We start from the raw sequence: 17,551 nt of genomic DNA, 5'->3' as shown, positions 1-17,551 counted from the left end.
GCAAGTGATTTGGTGAGGTTTTTGAAATTTTTGAAATAATCTTTGAACAACTTGTGCTTAGCTTCAAACCTCATACTCCACATATACAGTAAAGGGCCAATTTTTCGAATAGAGGATGGGTAATGAATCATAAAATGATGCTTAGGAATCAAGTTTCTGTGTGGATACGTGTGCTTAAATAGTTTGTGGTGGTCAATAATCAAATTTCAATTATTTGATTATTGATAGTCATTCCCAGAGTGAGACAAGGTGAAAAAACAATGTTCATTATTTGAAGTAACAACAATAACAAATTCCAGTGTCTGTTCCCTGCAGGAATAATGTCACCAAACAAAAGTGGGATGTCTTTCACAAGACAGAATGTCTGGATAGAGTTCAAACCAATGCTATTGCCAGCACTGTCCAATATGATTTTAGTGGGCCGGTTTTTTTCTTTCTAAAAATCCATAGTGAAAACCATAAATCCTAGAAAGCAAGTTCTGTTCTGATATGAAGTGTTGCGTAAGATACTCAAAAAGCAATTTGACCTCATACTGAGCCACACCTTCAAGAAGGTCATGCATTATATCAAATAAGTAGTTATTGCAAATATGGTAATACTGCAATGAATTGAGTGCAGAATTTCTTTTCAACCCATACAGTGACTTCAATTTAGGATTTTCCGAAGAGACTGACAATGTATGTCAAACAAATCTTTCCCACGAAGAATAATTTTAGGATCATCCTCACTGTACACCATTTGACAATCATTCTTCTCAATCAAACAAAGGCGACAGAAATGACGGCTACTGAACGACTCATTAAAACCAAGAATTGAGTGCATCCCTAGGTTATCTCCAGTGATCTGTGATATTGTGCCATATACCTGCTCATCAGAAAATGGAAGACTTAGCCCTTGGCTTTCCAGTTTTTTGACATCATTTATCAGTGGTTCCAGTATAACATCAAAACCATACTTTTGCAGATCTGGTGTGTGGAAAAGTGACACTAAATGAATGTTCATCAAAATGGAATTAAATTTTGGGGGCAAGTTTCTTATAACAAAATAAATACAGCCAATTTTGTGAATTAACTTCCATCACAAAAGTCATGATAAGCATCAGGCTCTGAGCTACACTCTCTCTGCAGGAAAACACAAATCTCTGGATTTCTAAACATGAACTTCAAAGACTCCAAAATAGGTACATATATAAAAGTATCCTTCACAGGTACTTGATCATAAGTACCAGACTTCTGATTTCGCCTGATGTCATACCTCGCTCCAAGTGTTATTTCTCTAGGTTCTACAACTCCCCATTTTAGATTGAAGTATTTATTTCGTTTCCATTCTGTGTTCAGATTGGTGAAAGGGTTTTCAAAATTTTCAAAACATTCATTTATTAAAGATATGCTGGAGTCCTTTGTGGGTAATGCAGAAAGAATGGCCTGCTTTGCTTCTCTTGTGAAAGCTCACTTGTTAATTCCTCCAAATCGCCTACAAGTGAGGATACTAAACTGTTAGAAAGGCCACTACCCTGCAGTTTGGCCACAATGGATGCACACATTTCTTTGGATGAATCCTTGTAAGTACTGAATCAATGCTCACTGGAACACTGGAAGAACTAGACTCTGGAAGAACACTGGGAGAACTGTGAGGAGATTTGAGGAATTAAACTGGTCCTCCAAAGCAGGTGAAACTGTGTCATTAGAAAAACAAGCAATGGCTGAAGTTCGATCATTTTGGTCAACATTGCTGTGAAAACTACTGAGGTGCTTCCTGAAGCCTGCAGCCTGGCTGCCAACAAAATAACTTAAACTTAGGTCCAGGATAATAACCATGTTCACCTCTTAAATGTGAAATCAGCTGCTGACTGCTGGGATAAGCTCTCTTACACAAAAACATGTCAGCATTTTAATGATTTTTACTTAGGTTGTGAGAAGAATTTCCTGGTTAAGGATTTTGGCTCTCAGGTCACAAACTCTTGGGGACTCCTTCATTTTCCCCATATCAATATTGTATACTGTTGTCTGCAGAAATGTGTAGAAATTCACAAGTGCAGCATCATAAGACACATTGAACACAAAATGAGCTTTAAAAAGCTCATCAAATGCCCCAAGGGAGCGGCTGGCCTGGCAGGGGATGAGACGCTTGTCTGTGGCAACATAGAAGCTGTCGACCTTCCACTTCTGGCGCCCAACAGCCAGGAGGTATGGCTGCTGATTCTGGAGATGCTCTTCCAAACTGCAGCAAGACTGGAGTTGAGACAAAGATACTGAGCATTAGACACAGGAGCAAGTCAGAGATAATAGCATCACAGAAATGAGTATGTAAACCTCCTTTGTATGCTCAACTGTAATTTGTTTCATCCACCTCTTAACCAGTGACATGACAACTTATGATAAAAACTATAAATATTAAATTACCTTATGAAAGACTACAAGTCTCTCAACAGCATCAGAGGCGCTGATTTTTTGATACTTTGGTCCTCCTGGAGGTGGCGGAAGGAGATGTAACAGTAACAACAGGAGGCCATGTCTTGGTCAAAGGCTGCGGCCAAAGAGTCACAAGAATCAATTGACAGCAAATCTTTCAAATGCAATTTTTAAGGAGAACTAGAAAAGCACTTCCTAAGAAAGTTGAAATGTGCTGTCATAAACATTAAACTAACAGCTAAAGAAAACTGATGAAGCAAAGCTAACAGGTGAATGAACTGGTATTTATTAATAGAATCCTGATGCTATTGAACTTTAACTGCTTATAGCAAATCATATTTAACAAACTCACTTGCTGCCTCATCAAGATCACTTCCTGGTGGACTCTCTGCTGACTGCACCAATTGACGCAACTCTACTGTTGAGGTGAGCTGCTTGGCCTATTTGATGATTTGATACCTAAAGACTGGATCCCATTTCTGAAGCAGCCTGGTAGATATCTCATCATCAAACAGGAGAGTGAAGTCTTGATTCACCTTTAAGAAAGAAAATCTACTACTGCCACATTCATCTTGAAATTTAAAGTGATATTAAAAATTCCACTGAATATTCTCACCAATCCTTTTGTATCCAAGAATCTTGGGAAGATAGACATGATATCAAGACTTTTGTCAGGATCATTGATGAGCTTCTGACGATGCTGAAAGGTCTCTCTCATCTTTTGGAAAATCAAGGAAGTGTCAGATGTATGGTTCAGCAAAGAGATGGCCTCCTGGCAAGCATCTCCATCAAGCTGCATGTCGATATTAATGGGCCTCTGGGAATTTGGGCCCCCTGAAGAAAAACACACAAACATAAAAGCATAGGTGCTGAGCAGATAGGTAAATGAAAACAAAATAGTATATAATGTAAATGAGAACATTATCTAGTTTGTGGACACTTAATTTCTTACCTCCTTCTTGAGCAAAGCCAGTGGAGCTACTTGGTGGTGCAGATCCTCTTCTAGTCTTTCTCTGTATCGTTTTCAAACGCCAAGAAATGTATCCAGTGCTGCTTGCAGCATCATAGAAGTGTTCCTGAAATGTAAATACATTCAAAAATAATGTGTTGTCAATCTGAAAATTTTCAGAACTTAAATGTCAACGCACACAAATCCCAATGATGCACAGCATGAAAATTATGTAAACAAAGTGCAATAATAGTGACTATACATAGCCTTTCTTGGAGTATGGGTCTTTCAGGGATGGGAACAATGTCACTATCCCTAGCGCGTACTGTTCTCTAACAGCTTTGGCGGGGAGGTGCCTGAAAAACGATTTTAAATTAGCATGCTTAAGTAATGGCAAAATAGTAACTTGTATTTAAAAAAATAAAATAAAATGCACAAATAGAACACATACCCATGGCAATCAATCATGTGAGCCGCTATTATATTGACCATTTTTCTTCTGGTAGCATCTGTTAGAGTTTGTGTTGTGTGATATTCCTGGAGAACCTCTTCACCACCTGAATTGGTTCCAAGTACACCTTCAATTAACTTGAGGGAAAAAAAGATGCAAAAAGTGAGGAATAGCTTTTCTACATATTAAGAATAATGAAGTAGGAAAAAAAACTATGAGAACTGAGTTTTGTCACAACCTTTTTAGCAGATGCTGCATCAACAGTACCCTCAACTCTTGTTTTCTTCCTGGGACCCTCATGTAGAAGTATAGTTGATGTACTTGCATTTGAGCTGAAGCTTGAGTCAGAACAATCAGATGCAGAAGACAAGGAGCAATCAGAAAATTCTAAAAGGAAAAAACAACATTATTCTGTAAGGTGTAGGGAAAAAAAAAATCTGGCTGCAGATTTTTAACTAACAAAGCAACATCACACTGCAGACCTGACTCATTTAAATTAACTGATCTCAATGTTCAAACAGCTGATTGGTCAAATTGTGTGCTCCTGATTATTTGGAACAACCAGCAGCCACACAGCCCTTCCCCATGTCTGGTGTTGAGTTTGCCCCTTTAAATTTCTCACCATCACTTGAGAAAACTGTTAGGACCACAGTGCCTTGGCTGATAAGGTCACTGAAAATCACTTCATCAACTTCTGTCCCTGTTGCATCTTTGTACACTGCTTTTGCATCAGGTGGCAGGCAAAATCTCTCGATGACTGGAAAAGATAAGATATATCTGAGTGCACCTTTTAAGTAAACTGTTCTTGCCTCACATTCACTAAAGTGATACACCACTGTATGATTCAAGAGACTTGGCGAAACGCCCTACAAAAAATTCTGTCCCCCCAACTAAAATTAGGTAAGATATAAACAAACCTTTTTCATGAAACTGCATAAACTCAAACCGCCCATCAACCTCTTCCAACTTCACATACTTCTGCTGTTGGCAGTATCGAACCTGGACCAGCATTTTACTGAGACAAAATAATAACAAAAATGGCATACTAGTAAGTATTTGACATTTAGAGCAATTCAAGCAAAAATGATTAAAACACTGACATATACCGTACATGGTGATTAGTACTGACCATGCGTTTGAATTTCACTGCAATAACATTTAATGTTATCAAATAAACCTGTGTCTGTCCATGCAGGAGTCCAATTGATACACAACACAATACAAAATCCATGTTAATCTATGGTGTAGTTTACACCAGACACGGAGTGCTAACGAAGCGATTGTTTCGGTATCTGGTCTATTTTTTGCGTGGGCCACGCATGTTCTGCAGGAAGTTACACCAAGACACACAAGACAATCCAGGCAATTTTGAAGATAAAAGCTATTCTCCAAAATAAAATACTGCGATTGACAAATGCGATCAGATTCGTGTATGAAAAGAGACAATAGAGATGAAAATAAACACATCGTAAAGGAGGGGACAGCCTAACTGACTATGTTTGGGGCAGGTGTCTCAAAGGGAGAAGAGAGTGAGACAGAGAGAGAGACAGAGACAAGTCAACGATGAACGATGTCAAAGTAAAAGCAGGAGTGACTAAAACAAGCTCTCTTCAATTATTTTGGGATGTTATTTACTTATCAATTGTGAAAAATTGCTCTGAATAAACAGAGGAGAAAAAACGCTCATGAACTGGTGTGGAGAAAGGCGTGTCTGTGTGAACAGGGAAAAGCTGAACGTGGTGCGGCGCTTCCACGTGCAGTGTCTACCGTCACTCACGAGTAAAAAGACTGCAACATTAACATTAGCATTGAAGGCTAAATAAATTTTCGACACATCTCCTCCTCTATTAAAGCTCGTTTTCAGCAACCGAACACCAAGAAACATCAAGAAAACCTCACTGCACCGATAGAATACCGTGAATTTTATATAAGTTTGAATTACTTACCGTTTGTGTAAAATACTCCAAACAGCAACACAGCAGGTATCCACCACGGTGTAACCAGCAGAAGCACATGGAAAATCAGCCCGGCAGAGCAAACTATTAATTGATCCACAGGTTTACCTGGGCAGAAGCCCAGGGGCCTACCAAGATAAATAACTCTCTTCAGAGTTCATTTGCTTGGACCTGAATAACACTGTTTAATAACTCCAACACTGAACACTATTTGAATCAGAATGTGTTAAAATGACACTTTGAGAGTGGAAATCAACTCTAACATGTTTAACCCTGAAATTTTAACACTCCAGTTTTTGCTGTGTAAAGTGGAGTTAACTTTATAATTGACCTGCTTGTGTGTGGTTTATTTCCATATAATGTAGTTTTATTGCATAGTTTATATCATAAGCATTAAAAAGGGAGTATCAGTAGGAAAGTAACAACAGGAACCCAGGGCCCCTCTCAATAGAATGTGGGACGGGTGTTACATGTATTTTGCAGAGAGAGGGTTACAGGACTCTCTCCCAGACCACAGACTCATACTCATAATACAAGTCAGAGCTTTATAAAAAGAAAAAAAGAAAGTTGTGCTTTCAAAATTGGAGTTCAAGTTATTTTTACTTCCAATAGTGTTAACATACTACACAGGTCATGAACAAGATTTTTTAAAATTTTCATTGTAAGTGGGCTAAAGCAGTTAATTAAAAGTAGTCTAACATAAATGTAAATGCTGTAATTTGATTACTTTAATAAACCATGTAACTTCGATGGATTCGATGCTGGCGTGACCACAGTGTACACGTCCACTGTTGCTCACAGAGGTCCAAGGGACCGCTCAGGGAGTTTGTGTGTTCGCTCAGACACATAAAACATTAGAGGGAACATTGGCCAGGATCTGCACTGCTTCAGCCTGAGCCTGTTCAGTCAGCACAAACAGTCTGTGTAATATGAGAATAATAATAAATATGACTTTTCCTTCCTCTTCCATAAAAAGGATGTCTCACATGCTGTTCCATACTTACCTTTTTAGAGACTTTTATGTTGTTTGGCAGGATAATGGCATCACATTGAATTTTAGGTGTTCAAAATACACACTGACTGATTTTCATGTCAACAACTAAATAAATATTCTGATGAAGAGCCATTAAAGGAGGTTTTTGGAGAAACTCTCAGCAGTAATGTGGACATGAAATAGTTGGTAGACATGTTATTAACCCTATGAGAAAAATGTTTGGTTCTATTCAGGTGCACAGCCCTATTTAGGCTACAGGAAACAGTTTTATTCAAATACAATTTATTGTCAAAATGTTACAGTTGTTATGATCCAAGGTTGTCAGTGTTTGTTTTATGTGTGACTCCTCCCACCAGAGGATGGCTGTGGGTTTCTTCCCTTTCTCTCTTAGGAGGTGGACACCTGGGCGTGCCTGCTGAGTAGCTGGGTGGAGTCTCTTCCTGTCCTGGGATTGGATATTGGTTGATCACCTCCAGTACTTAACGACCGGATGACAGCCACCTGGCCCCCTCTCTCTACCCAATAAATAGCATGTGTCTTTGATTTGTTATTTTTGATAGAGTGTCTGTGCCCAGTGATTTGCAAGTATAACCGTGTGTGTGTCTGGTGTTAGTAGCTTAATTTTGTAAATAGCTGTAAATAGATTTGTAAAGTAGCAATTGTGCATTTTGTTCACCTTGTGTATATATATTCTTCACTGCAGCAGCCTAGTAGGCGTGAGAAGCCATTTTTGTTGATTAAGTTTTCTCCTGTTTTTCATTTAGGAAGTTAGGTAAGTGAGTTGTCTTTTGGTTGGTTTTTCATTTGTGTAGGAAAGCATAGGGACCATTAGGGAGTTTTGTTTATTATTTTTGGCACTGCTCACTGCTGAAGCAAATAAATGGCTGCTTAGCGCTTTAAAAGATACTATTGTTTGTGTTCTTGCTTTGGTGGAGCGGGAGTGGGCCAGTTTCTTGTTGCATTCAATACACGCCTAGACAAAGAACGTAACACAGTGCTGATCATGACTGCCTTTTTACAACTTACCCATTATAAAGTGACTGCAAATATTGTGGAGCCGATTCATAGCGTTTGATTGCTTGTGTGCCGAAATGTATTAAACACGAAACCAGGAGCTGCAGAAACCCAGTAATGCTGAAGACGCATGTGTGTGCGTTTATTATTTGTTTTTAAAGCTCTCCGCGGTTTGGCTCCAGGGGCCCGTTCTTCGTACCTCGCTAAGTAAGTTAGCCGGATTTGAATGTTGACGATTTCGCGTGATCTTGGATCGTTCGGTTCTCCGAAGCTCATCTGGGACTTGCTCTCATAGCAACAGATCCGTAACCGTAAACCTGCTCGGGAGCAGGTTTACTTTATGTAAACAGGATTAGATCGCGGCCACTCAGGTATGTCCGCTTCATTTATCTGAAAAAGCAACAGCGATATTTCTCCACTGTTTCTCCATAAATAAATATTATCAATGTAACTAAAGATAATGCAGCATTTGATTCTTTTATTGATTTCATACAGATACATACAGGTCATTTCGAAAAAAGGGAAATGTACTATTAATCATTCTATTACATGTAGTAGATCATGTCAGATGTAATTCATATTTTAGAGTAGTAATAGTAAATTACTACGTGCAATCAAGATGAGAGACCACGACTATAAAAGCGAAGGTGGATTTGGGAAGTCTGTCGCAGCCATGTCCTGTCCGTTTGTACGCGAGCAAGGAAGGTGCAAGATTGATAAGGAGAGTTGACAGAATTTAGCGTATATTGCGGGATAGACAGGATCCTTTAGCTCAGCGCGACGGTGTGCTCATAGAGAGATATCGATTCTCCCGTGAGGTTATTATTTACACACTCTCTCTCTCTCTCTCTCTCTCTCTCTCTATATATATATATATATATACACACACACACTTACTGTACTGTATATACTTACTCCCGACTTACTGTGCATGCTTCAGTCACCCCTTGCATGGGAACAGGTAAAAGTGATGGAGTTTTATGTCAAACTACACACAAAAAAACCACAATGTCAATAAATGTCACAGTACAAAAGGGGTGTGACGAGGGGTGCAGGACCACCACCTGTCTTTATTTGCTCTGCCCTTTTCTTGGTTGCTGTTATAAACAAACAAACGGATTATTCCAGGGTCTCTTGTCATAGACTAAAAGCAATATAAGTGATAAATATTACCATTCTGTGGAATATTCTTATATTTCACTTTTACTTGTTCCCATGTTCTAGTGGGTCCTGTTGTGGCTCTAATGTGAAAGAGGATATGATGTAATATAATATAATGTGGTATAATATAATATCACATGATATAATGTAATATCATGGATCACTTACGGGTTTAATTTGTCAGCAACTTTCTGCCAGCCCTCTCCCCTTGCTTTTGCAGCCTTTGCAGTGTTCCCCTGCGTTTTAATTGGACTCTGAAACTCCTGATATCCCTCAATCAAGAGTTCTTGGTATGCTGCCGTGAAATACTGTGCACGCTCCTTCGACATCTTAGCCGACCAATCACAGGGTTGCCGATCAATGTTTCTACTATCGATCGTAGCCCCTTTAAAACACCCAGTGATCTCAGATTACTTCATCCAGCTATACTAATCGTCAACAACAGGTGTGTTTGGAGAACCGGATTAGCGAGCTCAAAGTTAGCGCGATGATTTGATCTTGGATGTGTCATTTGATCTTGGATGTAGTAAGCGAGGTACGAAGAACGGGCCCCAGGTTACATTTCAGATCTTCTTAGCCTGCCCACTTGAACTCTGCGCTCCTCCAGTCAGATGCTGTTATTAGTTCCATGTTCCCAGTTCAAATCTAGAGGTGACAGGGCTTTCTCCATTGCCGCCCCGAAGCTCTGGAACAGTCTTCCCCCTTTCATAAAATCCTCTTCATCCTTGGAAGTCTTCAGATCCAATCTGAAGCCCTTCCTATTTTCCAAGGATCTCTCTGACACCTCTTTTATTGTGTTTCAGCTATTCTGGTTTTTTATCTCATTGGATGATGATTGCATGTGTAGACACGTATACGTGTATATGTATGTGCATATTTGCATGTACACATATTTTTTTACAAACATATACGGATGTCTCAATGTTTCTATAATGTTTTCATCTTATCTATTTTAATTCTTTTTATCATTTTATCACTTTGTTCAGCACTTTGGCCGACACTTGATGTCTTTTAAATGTGCTATATAAATAATATATAGATGACGACTTATATTTGCATCCGTCTGTCAGAGTGTGTGTGTATGTTTTTACCTTTAATTTAGGACACACACAGACAGACAGACAGACACGTGTCTATATATACATTACACATGCATACACAAAGCTGTGTAAACTAACTATAAATAACTAGTCTAAACTTATATACATAAAATACAGAAATGAAATGAGGTGGAATGAATACTACAGAATGTACATAAGGTGCAGTTGCAGTCTGGCAATGGGAGCAGTGTCAACTATTTAGAAGGGAGATGGCGAGGGGAAAGAAACTGTTCCTGTGTCGGGTGGTCCTGGTCTGCAGGCTTCTGTACAGTCTGCCAGAGGCCAGCAGATCAAAAAGTCGTCTGTGTCCAGGGTGTGAGGGGTCTGTGATGATTTTCCCTGCCCGTTTCCTGGTTCATGAGAGGTACAGATCCTGGATGGAGGGCAGGGGGGCGCCGATGATCCTTTCTGCTGCCCGTACAGTCCACTGCAGTCTGCTCCTGTCCTGTTTAGTGGCTGCACCATACCAGACTGTGATGGAGGAGCACAGGACAGACTCAATGACCGCAGTGTAGAACTGGATCAGCAGTTCCTGTGGAAGACTGTACTTCCCCAGTTGTCTCAGGAAGTACATCCTCTGCTGGGTCTTTTTGAGGATGGAGTTGATGTTGGTCTCCCACTTCAGGTCCTGGGAGATGGTGGTACCCAGGAACTTGAAGATCTTCACAGTCGACACAGGGCTGTCTGATATGGTGAGGGGGAGCAGTGTTGAGGGATGTCTGCTGAAGTCCACTGTCATCTCTACAGTCTTAAGCATGTTCAGCTCCAGATTGTGCTGACTGCACCAGAGTACCAGCCGCTCAACTTCCTGCCGGTATGCAGACTCATCACCATCCTGAATGAGGCCAATGACAGTGGTGTCATCTGCAAACTTTAGGAGTTTAACAGCCGAGTTCTTGGAGGTGCAGTCATTAGTGTAGAGGGAGAACAGTAGTGGTGAGAGGACACATCCTTGAGTGGCACTAATACTGAGGGGCACCAATACTGAGGGACCGAGTTTCAGAGGTGATCTCCCCCAGCCTCACTTGTTGCTTTCTGTCTGTCAGGAAGCTGGTGATCCACTGACAGGTAGCTGGAGACACGCTGAGCTGGGAGAGTTTGAAAGAGAGAAGTTCAGGCACGATGGTTTTAAAAGCCGAACTAAAGTCCACAAACAGGATCCTGGCATAAGTTCCCGGGCGGTCGAGGTGTTGCAGGATGTAATGCAGCCCCATATTCACTGCATCATCCACCGACCTGTTTGACCGGTAGGCAAACTGCAGAGGGTCCAGCTGGTGGCCTGTAATGTCCTTCAGATGGGCTAACACCAGTCGTTCGAAGGATTTCATGACCACAGACGTCAAGGCGACAGGTCTGTAGTCATTCAGTCCTGTGATGGTGGGTTTCTTGGGAACAGGGATGATGGTGGAGCGTTTGAAGCAGGATGGAACTTCACACAGCTCCAGGGATCTGTTGAAGATGCGAGTAAAGATGGGAGCCAGCTGTTCAGCACAGGTCTTGAGGCAGGAGGGTGAGACACCGTCTGGTCCGGGGCTTTCCTGGGCTTCTGTTTCTGAAATAGTCGGCTCACATCCAGTGTGTATTCTGAGTTTCAGGGAGGAGGAAAGGGGGTGAGAGGTGTGATGGAGGTCGTTGAGTCTGGATTGGAGAGGTGAGGGTGAAGGGGGAGAGGTGGAAGGTGTGTTGGGGTCAGTGTCTGAAGCAGTGTCTCTGGGGAGGGAGGGTGAGGCGTGGGAGTCTGTCCGTCTCAAACCTGCAGTAGAAAGTGTTTAACTCGTTGGCCAGGTCTTTGTTTGCTTCAGCAGTGGGTGGGGGCGTCTGTAGCTGGTGATTTCCTGCAGGCCCCTCCACACTGACGCAGGGTCGTTGGCTGAGAGCCGTTCTTCCAGCTTCTGGGAGTAGATCCTTTTAGCTGCTTTGATCTCCTTGGTCAGTGTGTTCCTGGCTTGCTTGTACAGGGCCCTGTCACCACTTCTGTAGGCGTCCTCCTTGGCTTTACGAAGATGTTGGAGTTGAGGAGTGAACCATGATTTGTTGTTGTTCTATGTGCAAAAGGTCTTTGTTGGCACACACACGTCTTCACAAAAACTGATGTATGATGTCACAGTGTCCGTGAGCTCATCCAGGTTGTCAGATGCAGCTTCAAAAACAGTCCAATCAGTGCAGTCAAAACAGTCCTGCAGTTCCTGCTTTGCTGCGTTAGTCCACTTCTTCACAGTTTTGACTACAGGCTTGGCACGTTCGAGTTTTTGTCTATAAACTGGAATAAGATGGACCATGCAGTGATCAGAATGTCCCAAAGCTGCCCGGGGCACAGAGCGATAGGCGTCTTTTAGAGTGGTGTAACAGTGATCCAGTATGATGTTGTCCCTGGTGGGGCAGTCTATATGCTGTCTGTATTTAGGGAGTTCGTGGTTGAGGTTTGCTGTGTTGAAATCCCCAAGGATAATTGTAAAGGAATCCGGGAATTTCCTTTCCAGGGTGGTGATCTGCTCAGCCAGCTCGCACAGTGCGTTGTTCGCGTTGGCCTGAGGAGGGATGTAAACTCCGACCAACATGAAGGAAGAAAACTCCCGCGGTGAATAAAACGGTTTACAATTGATGAAAAAACTTTCCAAGTGTGGGCTGCAGTGTTTCTGTAACACTGTGACATCAGTACACCAACCTTCATTAATGTAGAAGCAGACTCCACCACCCTTTGTTTTCCCTGAGAGCTCCGTTTCGCGGTCCGCCCGGTGAAGTTGGAAGCCTGGCAGATTTAAGACAGCGTCTGGGACTCGCTCACTGAGCCTGGTTTCAGTGAAGCAGAGGGCAGCAGAGCGTGCAAAGTCCTTGTTGGTCCGGATTAAGAGCAGTAATTCATCAACTTTGTTTGGAAGAGAGCGGAGATTCGCGAGGTGAATGGAGGGGAGTGCCGTGCGGAATCCTCGCCGACGTAGTTTCACCAGCGCACCAGCACGAGTCCCCCGTCTACGTCTCCTCCAGGAGCCACAGAGAGCTGCTGCGCCTCCAACTAAAATCTCCAAAAACTTTCCGGGTTTGTGAAAAATGGATAAGAACTATAGTGAGATGACTGCCTGATGTTTAGCAGTTCATCTCTGGAGAAAGTGATGTGGTCTGAGTGACCAAAAGTGCAGAAAATAAACAGAAACAAGAAAAGTGCGAGAGAGCGCAGTACCGAGGCTGCCATCCCCGGCGCCAAGATAGGGAAGATAGAGATTTACTGTAGAACCGGTGTTGAAATTGGTTAAATTAATATTTAACCAATTAAATATTAATTAATATTAATACTTCAGATTAAAGAAGTTAAACAGTCTTTTCTTCATGTGAATTCTCATTTGTTGTATGATGTGGTTAAAATATCAGACTGTCACAACCATCAGTGATGATGATGTCCTCAATCTTGCCAGAAAATTGTTGGACCAGACTTATGATGACATTGGGGAATTTGATGTAAAGAATAGACTGGTACCCAGAACACTCAGGATTGGAAACAGACAACTGAATACATTTTCTTTATTATTGAACTTTATCATTCATACAGAGCTTCATGAACAGAGGAGCAGGGAATTGACTGGAATTGCCATTTATTCCCACTATTGGCTGAAGGAATATGGACTGGACTAGCTCAGCTTAAACACACAAAACTGCATTGTTTGTTTCCTTAGTTATTTATATGCTTTTAGGGTGTTACTTTCTGCTTTAACCCTTTCACGCATAGTGGTCACTACAGTGGACAGCTATTCAAAGGCTGTTTTCTTGTATTTGTGTCAGTGTTGATGGTATACTTGCACATAAACCACTACATTGGACACTGATCTGTCACTCCATTCCCCGCCACCCACTGGTCGTTTAATGTTACTATAGATGTATGTCGTGTTTATTGTAATTATTGTTATTTAAGCCTGTCATACATGAATTATGACAACCTCAATCAGGATTTTTGTCTTAAGTATTTTGATTCATTTTTTCATGCCTAACGATGAATGAAATCCTGGTTGAGTTTGTCATAATTCATCCATGAAATGGCTACCTTCGCTTTCAGATTGATAAAAATTAACAAAATGTCATCATCTAGTTTTTCTGTCTTTTCAGTTCAATGTTTCATATGTCAGATCACAGATGAACTCAGATAGAAATGTGCATTCTAAAATTGTCTAGTTGCTTTTATTACATCATTCCAGTTTGTAAACCTTTGAACTGATCAAGGGCAAAACCTAAACATTTTACTGATTTGTATCAGTACAACCAGTGCCTTCAAGAATTTTTCAATTTACATCATTCATTGACAAAGATTTGTGTTAATAAAGCATACTGAACTGAATGAAAGAGAAGAAACAAAAGAGAGGCAGCTACAGGAGAACTAGAATAATGAGATGAAAATCTTGAAAAATAGAAATAAGAGACAATGAATCGCTGGGTGCCATGGTGAGTGAACAAAAAAGCAAGATAAAAAATCATTAACATCATTCATTCCCCACTTTTCACTTTTCCTTCAGAATAACTATAACTAACTCTGGGGTTACTTTTACATTAATTTTTCCCTAAAAGCATCTTCCATTATGTCCCTATGAAACCTCTGTCACAATGGTGATACACAGATTAGAAACAACAGGTGTTTGGATGCCATTGTGAATATGTGTGGATATATTCAAGTCTTGTGTTTGTAAGGTGTCTTCTTTTGATAAATCTGTGGCCTTATCTATATTCTTCTATTTTGTCACTTGTAATATTCAAAATATTGCTATGCTATATGTTGTCCTTAGTTGTACTAACATGGGGTTTAAGGGCAGGCAGGAAGGAGGAAACGGGTGTTTCTTGTTTTTCTGACCTTCATGTTGCAGGTTGACTAATGAATCTTAACTTCTTCTTTTTTTTTTTTTTTTACCTTTGTACAAGTATATAAGAAAATAACAGGCAAGAGGGAGGTTGTTCAGTCTAACTTACACACTGTATCTCTGTGTTGTCTTACAATATTAATTTGTATATTGCTTAGCCAGGCCTGTGCAGTTTAACCCCTCCCCTCATCACTTCAACTCAAACAGCAGCCAACTGACTATACAGTCTGTTGTCAGGGAGGACTTTGGGGAGTACGTCTGCACGGCTACTAACAAGATTGCTGAGAGCAGTGCTACCATCACGCTTCATGTCTTTGGTTGGTTTGATTGTTTCATTTCGAAAACAGCTGTGCTTTAGTCAGATTTCAGACTAGAAAAACACCTTCTGTCTTTTTCTCTCTGTCAGGGTTGAACTTCAGGCCGTGTGCGAGTGGTGGTTGTGAATGTGTTGATGATTGATGAGGTGCGCCCTCTTATGGATTGTGTTTCTGCATGGCTGTCAGTACTTCTGGAAATGCATCAAGAGATTTGGAGGAACAACCATCACAAGTTTTGTCCTGCAGTGGAAACAAAAACCAATCAATGACAAAAAGTCATCATTTAAACTTTCACCTGCTCACAGGGGGTTAAGTCTTTCCCTCAAAGACTAGGCTTTTGGCTCAAACTATCAGCTGGAAGTCTCAAATCAAGGGTGCATAACACACAGAAGATCCCGCACCAAGGCACCCCAGTCACCTCCACTTCAGGCCTTCTGCTCTGAATAAAAGAAACAAAAGTTAGTGTATTCCAACAAAAACCTAACTACGTCCCTCGTGGTTAGCCCAACTGCAGAAACACACTGGTGAAACGCAGCGGAATAGTTTTCTATACAAGAGCGCTGGAAAAAGTGCAGCCTTACCTTATGTCCACCCTACTGTTACTTAATTTATATTAAGATTTAAAAATCTAGTTGATATTGGGATGGCGAGTAGCCTTCAATAATAGTAATAAATCACACAGCAATAGTACATTCATGTAGTTGTAAGAAGCATGATATTATATTAAGTAATCCAAAGTATTCAGAATACGTTACTCTCATTGAGTAACGTAATGGAATACGTTAGAAAATACATTTTGGGGCATGTACTCTGTAATCTGTTGTGGAATACATTTTAAAAGTAACCTTCCCAACACTGCCTATAAACACACTTATTTACCACCGAGTAAAATAATAAATGGCACAAAATAAACACATACCAGCAGCGATGGGAGGCTTCAGGAAAATAATCTGTAGGTGATCTCTATAACATGAGTAACACCAATCAACAAAAGTATAGCCAATTCAGGCTGAGGCAGTGGCGACATGTTTGCAACTCCTACCTGTAACACCCAGGGAAGTCGGGTGCCCGAAAGGCCGCATGCGGATAACAACAGGTGAGCGATTCAGGGACACTCAGATGGCAGCTACTATTTATAGCAGAGCCATCTAATATGATTGGTTAGCAGTTGGATTACAAACAAAAGTACTGACTACAGTATTCATTCTGCTACACAGAGAAGTAATGCTGAAGAGCATATCCACTCTGGAAAGTAATATGCAACAGGTGGAGGTTCCCACACTTGCTTATGTGGTCGGTCAGTTCACAGAGATGAATATGAAAACTGTTTATTATATGCTGCAGGCTACAAACAAAAGAAGAGAGAGGTCAAATATACTAAAACGGTCTGATCTGGCGGTGAACCAGACCTCTGCATTGTTGCAGTGAGAGGACGGTGGTTCTGAATGTAGCCTCTTTGTCTTTGACAGCAATGTCCTCTCCTCAGGCTTCTGAGGAGGCCTCTGACTACAGGGACGAAATTCTGCTGAATGTTTTGTTGTTTATTGAATTTGTCCACTGCAGGGGAGTAAACGAGATGAATCAATGCTGCACAGTGAGACCAGCAATTTATTTCATATCAGCAAGTTTTCTAATTATATGTCTTGGTATAAGATACACTGCTGTAATATGGAGACTCTACTTCATTCCTGGTACAGCAAGCTTATGTTAGTCTTTTGAAATGTAAGCAGTGAACTTCCTCAGGAAATAACTGATGTCCAAGTCTCTTTTGTCCCAAATTTGTGTGTATAAACAGAGTAAACACCAGTTGTGGTTCCTTTCTTCATGTTTAAACAGTGATAAAAATGATAAAGTCCAGTTCTGTAAACAGTTGCAGACTGCTGAGCAGAACTTCACATCCAGAAAACGACAAGTGAAACATGCATATCTTATTCTTCAGAGAAGCAAACCGGAGAAAATGTCTTATTCACCACCTAGTGCTGATCTTTTTTTTTCCTTCCAGTATAAATTGAATAAAATGCAATGTTTTCCCCACCCTACTTCTATTTTTCTTAAATGAAGCTTATGCGAAGGCTCAGTAAGGAGTATCTATGGCTTCCCATCTGTCTGCTCGCTCCCAGATGCTGCCAAATAAATCTAAGCTTTATCACTTCCACTTTCCCACGCTGTCAAGCTGCTTGTGTCATCACTGGACTAGTCCAATCAACTTCTCCCCTGCCTTTTCCCGGCCAATCAACATTCGTGTCACGTACTTAAAATCTCACTGCGCATCTGTCTTTCTCCTTCGCAGACTCCTTTGTGCAACCCACCTCCTCCCCGTCTCCACTCACTCATCACTCAAGCTCCATTCAAGCTCTCTC

Source organism: Oreochromis aureus, linkage group 11, assembly GCF_013358895.1.
Source record: "Oreochromis aureus strain Israel breed Guangdong linkage group 11, ZZ_aureus, whole genome shotgun sequence".
NCBI lineage: Eukaryota > Metazoa > Chordata > Actinopteri > Cichliformes > Cichlidae > Oreochromis > Oreochromis aureus.
Note: the sequence above shows the minus strand (reverse complement) of the source record.